The sequence below is a fragment of the Dama dama genome, chromosome 18 (assembly GCF_033118175.1).
Source record: "Dama dama isolate Ldn47 chromosome 18, ASM3311817v1, whole genome shotgun sequence".
NCBI classification, from domain to species: domain Eukaryota; kingdom Metazoa; phylum Chordata; class Mammalia; order Artiodactyla; family Cervidae; genus Dama; species Dama dama.
The window spans coordinates 114,182,392-114,192,093 of NC_083698.1; the positions used below are offsets into that span (position 1 = coordinate 114,182,392).

The following is a 9,702-nucleotide window of genomic DNA, read 5'->3' on the forward strand; positions in this document are numbered from 1 at the left end:
ACCCCGGGGAGCCTGACCCCTCCGGCCCCGGGGAGCCTGCGGGAGCCGCCAGCGGCAGAGCTCCTGAGTCGCACGTGTCCCCGGGGGACACAGAGGTCGAAGGAATCAGCTTAGAGCAGTGGAGACGCCTCCAAGAGCACAAGCGGCCGAAGCCGGCCTTCGACCTCCGGAAGATCCAGTCAGCTCTGCCTGCCGGAGCAGTCGTGATTCACCAGTCCAACCACGGAGAAGGGAGAAACGGCAAGCTGCCAGAACAGGAGCACGACCGGCTCGGCCGTCCCAGAACGGACAGCCCGCCTCCGGGCCTCACGAGCGTTGGCAATGGCCCTTGTGCCAGCGGGAGGGCCTGAGCGACCAAGAGGAAGAACAAGAAGCCGCAGCCATCTCTGGGGCTGTGGCGGTAGGTAGGCTCTGAGGCACATGCATGCAGACGCACAGGCACACTCTGCGTGCGGCACGCCCTGTGTGACCCACCAAGTGTTCCGGCGACGAGCGAGTTCCTCTCGGCGGTGTGGCTGGTGCAGCCTCCTGGAAAAAGGCGGGGCCTGCAGTGTGCCCGGGGCCACGGTGTTCACCTGGATCACGCTGAGCAGCCGAGCTCTCGAGGGCTGTCTCTGCTGGGAAGTTCCTGGGGAGGATGGGGTGCGTGACCGCGTTTGAGCACGATCCGAGGGCCTCGCACTTCTGCGGGGGTGGGAGAGTCCTCTCTGGACGGGACTTTGGATGTTGGTTTGCCTTTCTTTCCCGGTCTGCATTCTCTGGCCTTACTGCTGGCCTCTGGTGAGTGATGCGGCAGGGTGACGCCTCGCAGTATGCCCACAGCCAACGGAGCAAGTAGACCATCTCCTGAGCCCTCCGGGGGGCAGGGAGGAGCGGGTGCAGGTCCGTGAATCATCTCCTTCTGGCTGGCCAGGCTCTCAAAAACGCCCCACACGACGAGCAGGGTCCGGGGAGAAGATGGGCGAACAGGCTCTATATGTGGAATGTCCTTGGGAGGTGTAGTGCTACTTGGGAAAGGGACCTTCGGCAGGAATGACGCAGGGATGTGTTCGTCACCGGTGGGACACTCGTGCACAGAGTTGCCTGGGCTCCATTTCCGGTGCAAGGAGACTGCTGCAGAACCTCCAAGTGCCAAACGGGACAAGTGATTCACCGTGCCACGAGCATCACCAGCAGCACCACAGGCACCAACACGAAGGCCAAGGGGAGAAAGGCGACCCATGGAGTCCCAAAGAAACTTCTCCACCAGCATGGCACAGAGGCTAAGTGGAGACGGGTCATGCAACCATTGCTTTCTGAAAGCAAAGGTCCTCCCCACACTGAGGAAAGACCCAAGCCCGCCCTAGATTGGGAGAGCAAGACAACTGGACATCCGAGTCTGCCCATCCTACCTGTCAGTCAGTTGTCTCGTCCAGCTTGGCCCCGGACAAAAGCGGGTGGATGCCATGAGACGCGGCCGGCCTCTGAAGTGTCTGGGCCGGTGGGGAAACTGTCCTCTCCTAGCTGCTTTCCCGCCTGGCTCGTGATCCCGTGACCTGGTGGAGGGGCGCCCGAGGATAATTAACAATCCCCTCTTGCGGTTTCTTTCTTTCTCTTGGTTGCCGTCTTCAAACCCAAAACCCTCCATTAAACGGTGGATCTGGAATTAGCGATTTAGCATCTTGGACCTAGAGGGACAACTGTGGCTCCTGACTGCGCTAGTCGGCTTGGCAAGGAACAGAGAACGTTCCGCTGGCTCCTTCCCCCTGCACGGTTACCTACAAAGCACCGTGCCCACCACACGCAGAGAGGAAAAAGAATGATGAGCAGTACCTTTGCCCAAGAACACGAACAAGCGTGCCCTGGACGAGGAAGTCGAGCCACCCACAGGCCGCCCTCAGTATCCCCACCAGTCTTCCTCTGCCCCATCGCCTCAAATGAACTTACTGCTTGCCCCATCTACACCCTCTGAAGAAGAGGAAGAAGAAGAAGACGACGAAGAAGAAGAAGGAGACAGAAAAGGAGAAGGAGGTGAAGAAGTTGAAGAAGGAGAAGAAGGAGAAAACAGTGATTGGAATGGCGTGGCAGAGGGAAGGGGATTGTCGCCTGATGCTGGGGGAAATCTGTGCAAAAGAGAGACAAATACTGGCTGATCTGGCTTCTCTGTGCCATAGGAAGGAGGCAAAAGGACAGCAAGTGTGTGAGCACGTGCGTCATAAAGCACAAAGCAGTAGGGTCCTGGGATGGGATGGGGCAGCGGGAGGTGGGAGGGGTGCAATAGGCTAAGGAAGAAAATGGGGTCACGACCGTCTTTTCCTAGTAAGGATCAAAGGAATCACCACATCAGCTATGGGAAACCCATGGACTGTGGAACGCCCGTAGTGTTGGAAGGCAAGCACAATATCCAGGTCGGCAGAGCAAACAAACATACATGTCACACGCCAAGAAGGAAACCAACAGTCATCCTCTTCCAGGAGGGAAATCTCTTTATACCTTAAGTTATAGTGCGTTTTGAGCCCCTACATTGGAAAGATGACTCTAAAAGTCAACTAGTGTAATTAAGGTAGAAACAGAGAATAATATCAAGAAAAAATAAATAAATAAATAAATAAATAAAATGAACAGACAATACAAAAAAAATAACCAATAATAAATGAGCGAATACCCCCCCCCCAAAAAAAAAGAAGTAAATAATAAAGAAGACAACTAAGGTTGGAAAGGAGCTGAAGAAATGAATCCAAAGTTTCAGCGAGCCTGTGACTTTCTGAAGGAGCTCGCTTTGGACCATAACCAACGGCCCTGAAGGGAGAGAAGCATATGTGCCACAGTCGCGGCATGTTTTGGTGCCAGGACCCTGAACGCTAGAAGAGTGGCTCGTGAGAAACCATAGAAATTGGAGTGGACCTCAGTCGAGAGCAAAGTTGAGGCAAGGGTTTCTTGTTGTCCGGGGAGGGGTTGTCCTCAGGCAGGGGACTGGGGTGGGGAGAGCCCTCAAGGAGAGAGGGTAGGTGGGCAGACATGTCTTTCCACAAGTGTGTTAGGACCTGAAGGGCGAGCCCACGGAATTCCTCCCCAGCCCACATGTGTGTGCTGAACTTGGAAGCCCTGCAGTGACTGTCTAGCAGGCAAGTCTGGAAGGCCAAAGGCCCCGGGATTCATTTGCATCCTGAGCCCTTTGGTCCAGGGCCAGATCGGAAGTACGTGCGGGGGTTCGTCATGGGGAATTCCCGGAGAAAAGTGTCGGTGGTGGGATGTCGGGAGTGGGAGTGAGCACGCCCTGGGACGCCTCAGCCAATGAGGATGTTGCGCGTGCGGGGGTGGGGCCGTGGGAAAGCCATGAAAGGCCCGAGGGGGCGGGGCCCAGGCCCTTTCTCAGAGAAGCACCCTCTGAGGGAAGGAGGCTTCGTTGTGCAGAGGCAGGTAGGAGACGGAAAGACTCGTGGGCCTTGTTTGCAGAGACCCGGGGGCTGCTTCTGCGCACGGGGGAGGTGAATGTCCTTCTCCCTTCAACGTCTTCCCCGGAGGGCAAGGTTGTCGGCCCAGTGCCGCGGGTGTGGAAACCCTTTGGGAACCCTGTGTCCGTGAGGGGCCGTGGCCGGCGGTCGGGCGGCCCCAGAGGTGTGACTTCGCTCATGGGTCAGCAGGGCTGGTGCCTGGCCACCAAGTCGCCCTGAATTGGAGGGGGCCGTGGAGGGTCTGGGCTGGGCTTCATATTCTGGGGAATACCTGCTACGTGAATGCAGCGCTGCAGTGTCTGAGCCACACGCCGCCCCTGGCCAGCTGGATGGTGTCCCAGCAGCACGCCACCCTCTGTCCGGCCAGCACCTCCTGCACGCTCTGTGCCATGCGAGCTCACGTGACCCGAGCCCTCCTTCAGCCGGGAGAGGTGATCCGGCCCCGCAAGGACCTGCTGGCGGGCTTCGAAAGACACCAGCAGGAAGATGCCCACGAGTTTCTGATATTCACTCTGAATACCATGCAGCAAGGGTGTTTGAGTGCATCTCAGCTGTCGGGCCATCCCTCCGAGGACACCACCCTCATCCGTCAGATCTTTGGCGGGACTTGGAGGACTCAGATCCAGTGTGTCCACAGCCTCGGAGTCTCGGACACGTTCGATCCTTACCTGGACATCAGTCTGGATATCACGGCGGCTCAGAGTGTGGAGCAAGCTCTGAGAGAGCTGCTGAAGCCCGAGAAGCTGGACGCTGAAAACGCCTATGACAGTGGCGTTTGTCCCCGGAAGGTGCCTGCCACCAAGAGGTTGACTTTGCACAGCACGTCCCAGGTCCTGGTGCTGGTGCTGAAGCGGTTCACACAGGTGAGCGGGGCCAAAAGGGCTCAGGAAGTGCGCTCTCCCCAGTGCCTCGACCTGCAGCCCTACACGTCTGAGCGGAAGGCAGGCCACTGGGCTACGTGCTCTATGCCGTGCTGGTGCACTCCGGCTGGAGCTGTGAGCGAGGACACTACTTTTCTTACGTGCGAGCGGGCAACGGCCAGTGGTATAAGATGGATGATGCCAAGGTGAGCGCCTGTGACGAGAGTGCTGCCCTGAGCCAGAGCGCCTACGTGCTCTTCTACTCCCGGGAGGGTGCGTGGCAAGGGGGAGCTGGGGGAGGGGCAGCGGCCCCCCTCACGGCTGACCCCACTCACCCCGGGGAGCCTGACCCCTCCGGCCCCGGGGAGCCTGCGGGAGCCGCCAGCGGCAGAGCTCCTGAGTCGCACGTGTCCCCGGGGGACACAGAGGTCGAAGGAATCAGCTTAGAGCAGTGGAGACGCCTCCAAGAGCACAAGCGGCCGAAGCCGGCCTTCGACCTCCGGAAGATCCAGTCAGCTCTGCCTGCCGGAGCAGTCGTGATTCACCAGTCCAACCACGGAGAAGGGAGAAACGGCAAGCTGCCAGAACAGGAGCACGACCGGCTCGGCCGTCCCAGAACGGACAGCCCGCCTCCGGGCCTCACGAGCGTTGGCAATGGCCCTTGTGCCAGCGGGAGGGCCTGAGCGACCAAGAGGAAGAACAAGAAGCCGCAGCCATCTCTGGGGCTGTGGCGGTAGGTAGGCTCTGAGGCACATGCATGCAGACGCACAGGCACACTCTGCGTGCGGCACGCCCTGTGTGACCCACCAAGTGTTCCGGCGACGAGCGAGTTCCTCTCGGCGGTGTGGCTGGTGCAGCCTCCTGGAAAAAGGCGGGGCCTGCAGTGTGCCCGGGGCCACGGTGTTCACCTGGATCACGCTGAGCAGCCGAGCTCTCGAGGGCTGTCTCTGCTGGGAAGTTCCTGGGGAGGATGGGGTGCGTGACCGCGTTTGAGCACGATCCGAGGGCCTCGCACTTCTGCGGGGGTGGGAGAGTCCTCTCTGGACGGGACTTTGGATGTTGGTTTGCCTTTCTTTCCCGGTCTGCATTCTCTGGCCTTACTGCTGGCCTCTGGTGAGTGATGCGGCAGGGTGACGCCTCGCAGTATGCCCACAGCCAACGGAGCAAGTAGACCATCTCCTGAGCCCTCCGGGGGGCAGGGAGGAGCGGGTGCAGGTCCGTGAATCATCTCCTTCTGGCTGGCCAGGCTCTCAAAAACGCCACACACGTCGAGCAGGGTCCGGGGAGAAGATGGGCGAACAGGCTCTATATGTGGAATGTCCTTGGGAGGTGTAGTGCTACTTGGGAAAGGGACCTTCGGCAGGAATGACGCAGGGATGTGTTCGTCACCGGCGGGACACTCGTGCACAGAGTTGCCTGGGCTCCATTTCCGGTGCAAGGAGACTGCTGCAGAACCTCCAAGTGCCAAACGGGACAAGTGATTCACCGTGCCACGAGCATCACCAGCAGCACCACAGGCACCAACACGAAGGCCAAGGGGAGAAAGGCGACCCATGGAGTCCCAAAGAAACTTCTCCACCAGCATGGCACAGAGGCCTAAGTGGAGACGGGTCATGCAACCATTGCTTTCTGAAAGCAAAGGTCCTCCCCACACTGAGGAAAGACCCAAGCCCGCCCTAGATTGGGAGAGCAAGACAACTGGACACCCGAGTCTGCCCATCCTACCTGTCAGTCAGTTGTCTCGTCCAGCTTGGCCCCGGACAAAAGCGGGTGGACGCCATGAGACGCGGCCGGCCTCTGAAGTGTCTGGGCCGGTGGGGAAACTGTCCTCTCCTAGCTGCTTTCCCTCCTGCCTCGTGATCCCGTGACCTGGTGGAGGGGCGCCCGAGGACCCTTATCAATCCCCTCTTGCGGTTTCTTTCTTTCTCTTGGTTGCCGGCTTCAAACCCAAAACCCTCCATTAAACGGTGGATCTGGAATTAGCGATTTAGCATGTTGGACCTAGAGGGACAACTGTGGCTCCTGACTGCGCTAGTCGGCTTGGCAAGGAACAGAGAACGTTCCGCTGGCTCCTTCCCCCCGCACGGTTACCTACAAAGCACCGTGCCCACCACACGCAGAGACGAAAAAGAATGATGAGCAGTACCTTTGCCCAAGAACACGAACAAGCGTGCCCTGGACGAGGAAGTCGAGCCACCCACAGGCCGCCCTCAGTATCCCCACCAGTCTTCCTCTGCCCCATCGCCTCAAATGAACTTACTGCTTGCCCCATCTACACCCTCTGAAGAAGAGGAAGAAGAAGAAGACGACGAAGAAGAAGAAGGAGACAGAAAAGGAGAAGGAGGTGAAGAAGTTGAAGAAGGAGAAGAAGGAGAAAACAGTGATTGGAATGGCGTGGCAGAGGGAAGGGGATTGTCGCCTGATGCTGGGGGAAATCTGTGCAAAAGAGAGACAAATACTGGCTGATCTGGCTTCTCTGTGCCATAGGAAGGAGGCAAAAGGACAGCAAGTGTGTGAGCACGTGCGTCATAAAGCACAAAGCAGTAGGGTCCTGGGATGGGATGGGGCAGCGGGAGGTGGGAGGGGTGCAATAGGCTAAGGAAGAAAATGGGGTCACGACCGTCTTTTCCTAGTAAGGATCAAAGGAATCACCACATCAGCTATGGGAAACCCATGAACTGTGGAACGCCCGTAGTGTTGGAAGGCAAGCACAATATCCAGGTCGGCAGAGCAAACAAACATACATGTCACACGCCAAGAAGGAAACCAACAGTCATCCTCTTCCAGGAGGGAAATCTCTTTATACCTTAAGTTATAGTGCGTTTTGAGCCCCTACATTGGAAAGATGACTCTAAAAGTCAACTAGTGTAATTAAGGTAGAAACAGAGAATAATATCAAGCAAAAATAAATAAATAAATAAATAAATAAAATGAACAGACAATACAAAAAAAAATAACCAATAATAAATGAGCGAATACCCCCCCCCCCCAAAAAAAAGAAGCAAATAATAAAGAAGACAACTAAGGTTGGAAAGGAGCTGAAGAAATGAATCCAAAGTTTCAGCGAGCCTGTGACTTTCTGAAGGAGCTCGCTTTGGACCATAACCAACGGCCCTGAAGGGAGAGAAGCATATGTGCCACAGTCGCGGCATGTTTTGGTGCCAGGACCCTGAACGCTAGAAGAGTGGCTCGTGAGAAACCATAGAAATTGGAGTGGACCTCAGTCGAGAGCAAAGTTGAGGCAAGGGTTTCTTGTTGTCCGGGGAGGGGTTGTCCTCAGGCAGGGGACTGGGGTGGGGAGAGCCCTCAAGGAGAGAGGGTAGGTGGGCAGACATGTCTTTCCACAAGTGTGTTAGGACCTGAAGGGCGAGCCCACGGAATTCCTCCCCAGCCCACATGTGTGCGCTAAACTTGGAAGCCCTGCAGTGACTGTCTAGCAGGCAAGTCTGGAAGGCCAAAGGCCCCGGGATTCATTTGCATCCTGAGCCCTTTGGTCCAGGGCCAGATCGGAAGTACGTGCGGGGGTTCGTCATGGGGAATTCCCGGAGAAAAGTGTCGGTGGTGGAATGTCGGGAGTGGGAGTGAGCACGCCCTGGGACGCCTCAGCCAATGAGGATGTTGCGCGTGCGGGGGTGGGGCCGTGGGAAAGCCATGAAAGGCCCGAGGGGGCGGGGCCCAGGCCCTTTCTCAGAGAAGCACCCTCTGAGGGAAGGAGGCTTCATTGTGCAGAGGCAGGTAGGAGACGGAAAGACTCGTGGGCCTTGTTTGCAGAGACCCGGGGGCTGCTTCTGCGCACGGGGGAGGTGAATGTCCTTCTCCCTTCAACGTCTTCCCCGGAGGGCAAGGTTGTCGGCCCAGTGCCGCGGGTGTGGAAACCCTTTGGGAACCCTGTGTCCGTGAGGGGTCGTGGCCGGCGGTCGGGCGGCCCCAGAGGTGTGACTTCGCTCATGGGTCAGCAGGGCTGGTGCCTGGCCACCAAGTCGCCCTGAATTGGAGGGGGCCGTGGAGGGTCTGGGCTGGGCTTCATATTCTGGGGAATACCTGCTACGTGAATGCAGCGCTGCAGTGTCTGAGCCACACGCCGCCCCTGGCCAGCTGGATGGTGTCCCAGCAGCACGCCACCCTCTGTCCGGCCAGCACCTCCTGCACGCTCTGTGCCGTGCGAGCTCACGTGACCCGAGCCCTCCTTCAGCCGGGAGAGGTGATCCGGCCCCGCAAGGACCTGCTGGCGGGCTTCGAAAGACACCAGCAGGAAGATGCCCACGAGTTTCTGATATTCACTCTGAATACCATGCAGCAAGGGTGCTTGAGTGCATCTCAGCTGTCGGGCCATCCCTCCGAGGACACCACCCTCATCCGTCAGATCTTTGGCGGGACTTGGAGGACTCAGATCCAGTGTGTCCACAGCCTCGGAGTCTCGGACACGTTCGATCCTTACCTGGACATCAGTCTGGATATCACGGCGGCTCAGAGTGTGGAGCAAGCTCTGAGAGAGCTGCTGAAGCCCGAGAAGCTGGACGCTGAAAACGCCTATGACAGTGGCGTTTGTCCCCGGAAGGTGCCTGCCACCAAGAGGTTGACTTTGCACAGCACGTCCCAGGTCCTGGTGCTGGTGCTGAAGCGGTTCACACAGGTGAGCGGGGCCAAAAGGGCTCAGGAAGTGCGCTCTCCCCAGTGCCTCGACCTGCAGCCCTACACGTCTGAGCGGAAGGCAGGCCACTGGGCTACGTGCTCTATGCCGTGCTGGTGCACTCCGGCTGGAGCTGTGAGCGAGGACACTACTTTTCTTACGTGCGAGCGGGCAACGGCCAGTGGTATAAGATGGATGATGCCAAGGTGAGCGCCTGTGACGAGAGTGCTGCCCTGAGCCAGAGCGCCTACGTGCTCTTCTACTCCCGGGAGGGTGCGTGGCAAGGGGGAGCTGGGGGAGGGGCAGCGGCCCCCCTCACGGCTGACCCCACTCACCCCGGGGAGCCTGACCCCTCCGGCCCCGGGGAGCCTGCGGGAGCCGCCAGCGGCAGAGCTCCTGAGTCGCACGTGTCCCCGGGGGACACAGAGGTCGAAGGAATCAGCTTAGAGCAGTGGAGACGCCTCCAAGAGCACAAGCGGCCGAAGCCGGCCTTCGACCTCCGGAAGATCCAGTCAGCTCTGCCTGCCGGAGCAGTCGTGATTCACCAGTCCAACCACGGAGAAGGGAGAAACGGCAAGCTGCCAGAACAGGAGCACGACCGGCTCGGCCGTCCCAGAACGGACAGCCCGCCTCCGGGCCGCACGAGCGTTGGCAATGGCCCTTGTGCCAGCGGGAGGGCCTGAGCGACCAAGAGGAAGAACAAGAAGCCGCAGCCATCTCTGGGGCTGTGGCGGTAGGTAGGCTCTGAGGCACATGCATGCAGACGCACAGGCACACT

The 9,702-nt window shown here is 58.6% G+C and overlaps 1 pseudogene; it reads left to right on the forward strand.

The window, feature by feature from the left end:
• Nucleotides 1-3,700: 3,700 nt before the first annotated feature.
• Nucleotides 3,701-4,560, forward strand: LOC133072989 (ubiquitin carboxyl-terminal hydrolase 17-like protein 6; annotated as a pseudogene).
• Nucleotides 4,561-9,702: the final 5,142 nt, after the last annotated feature.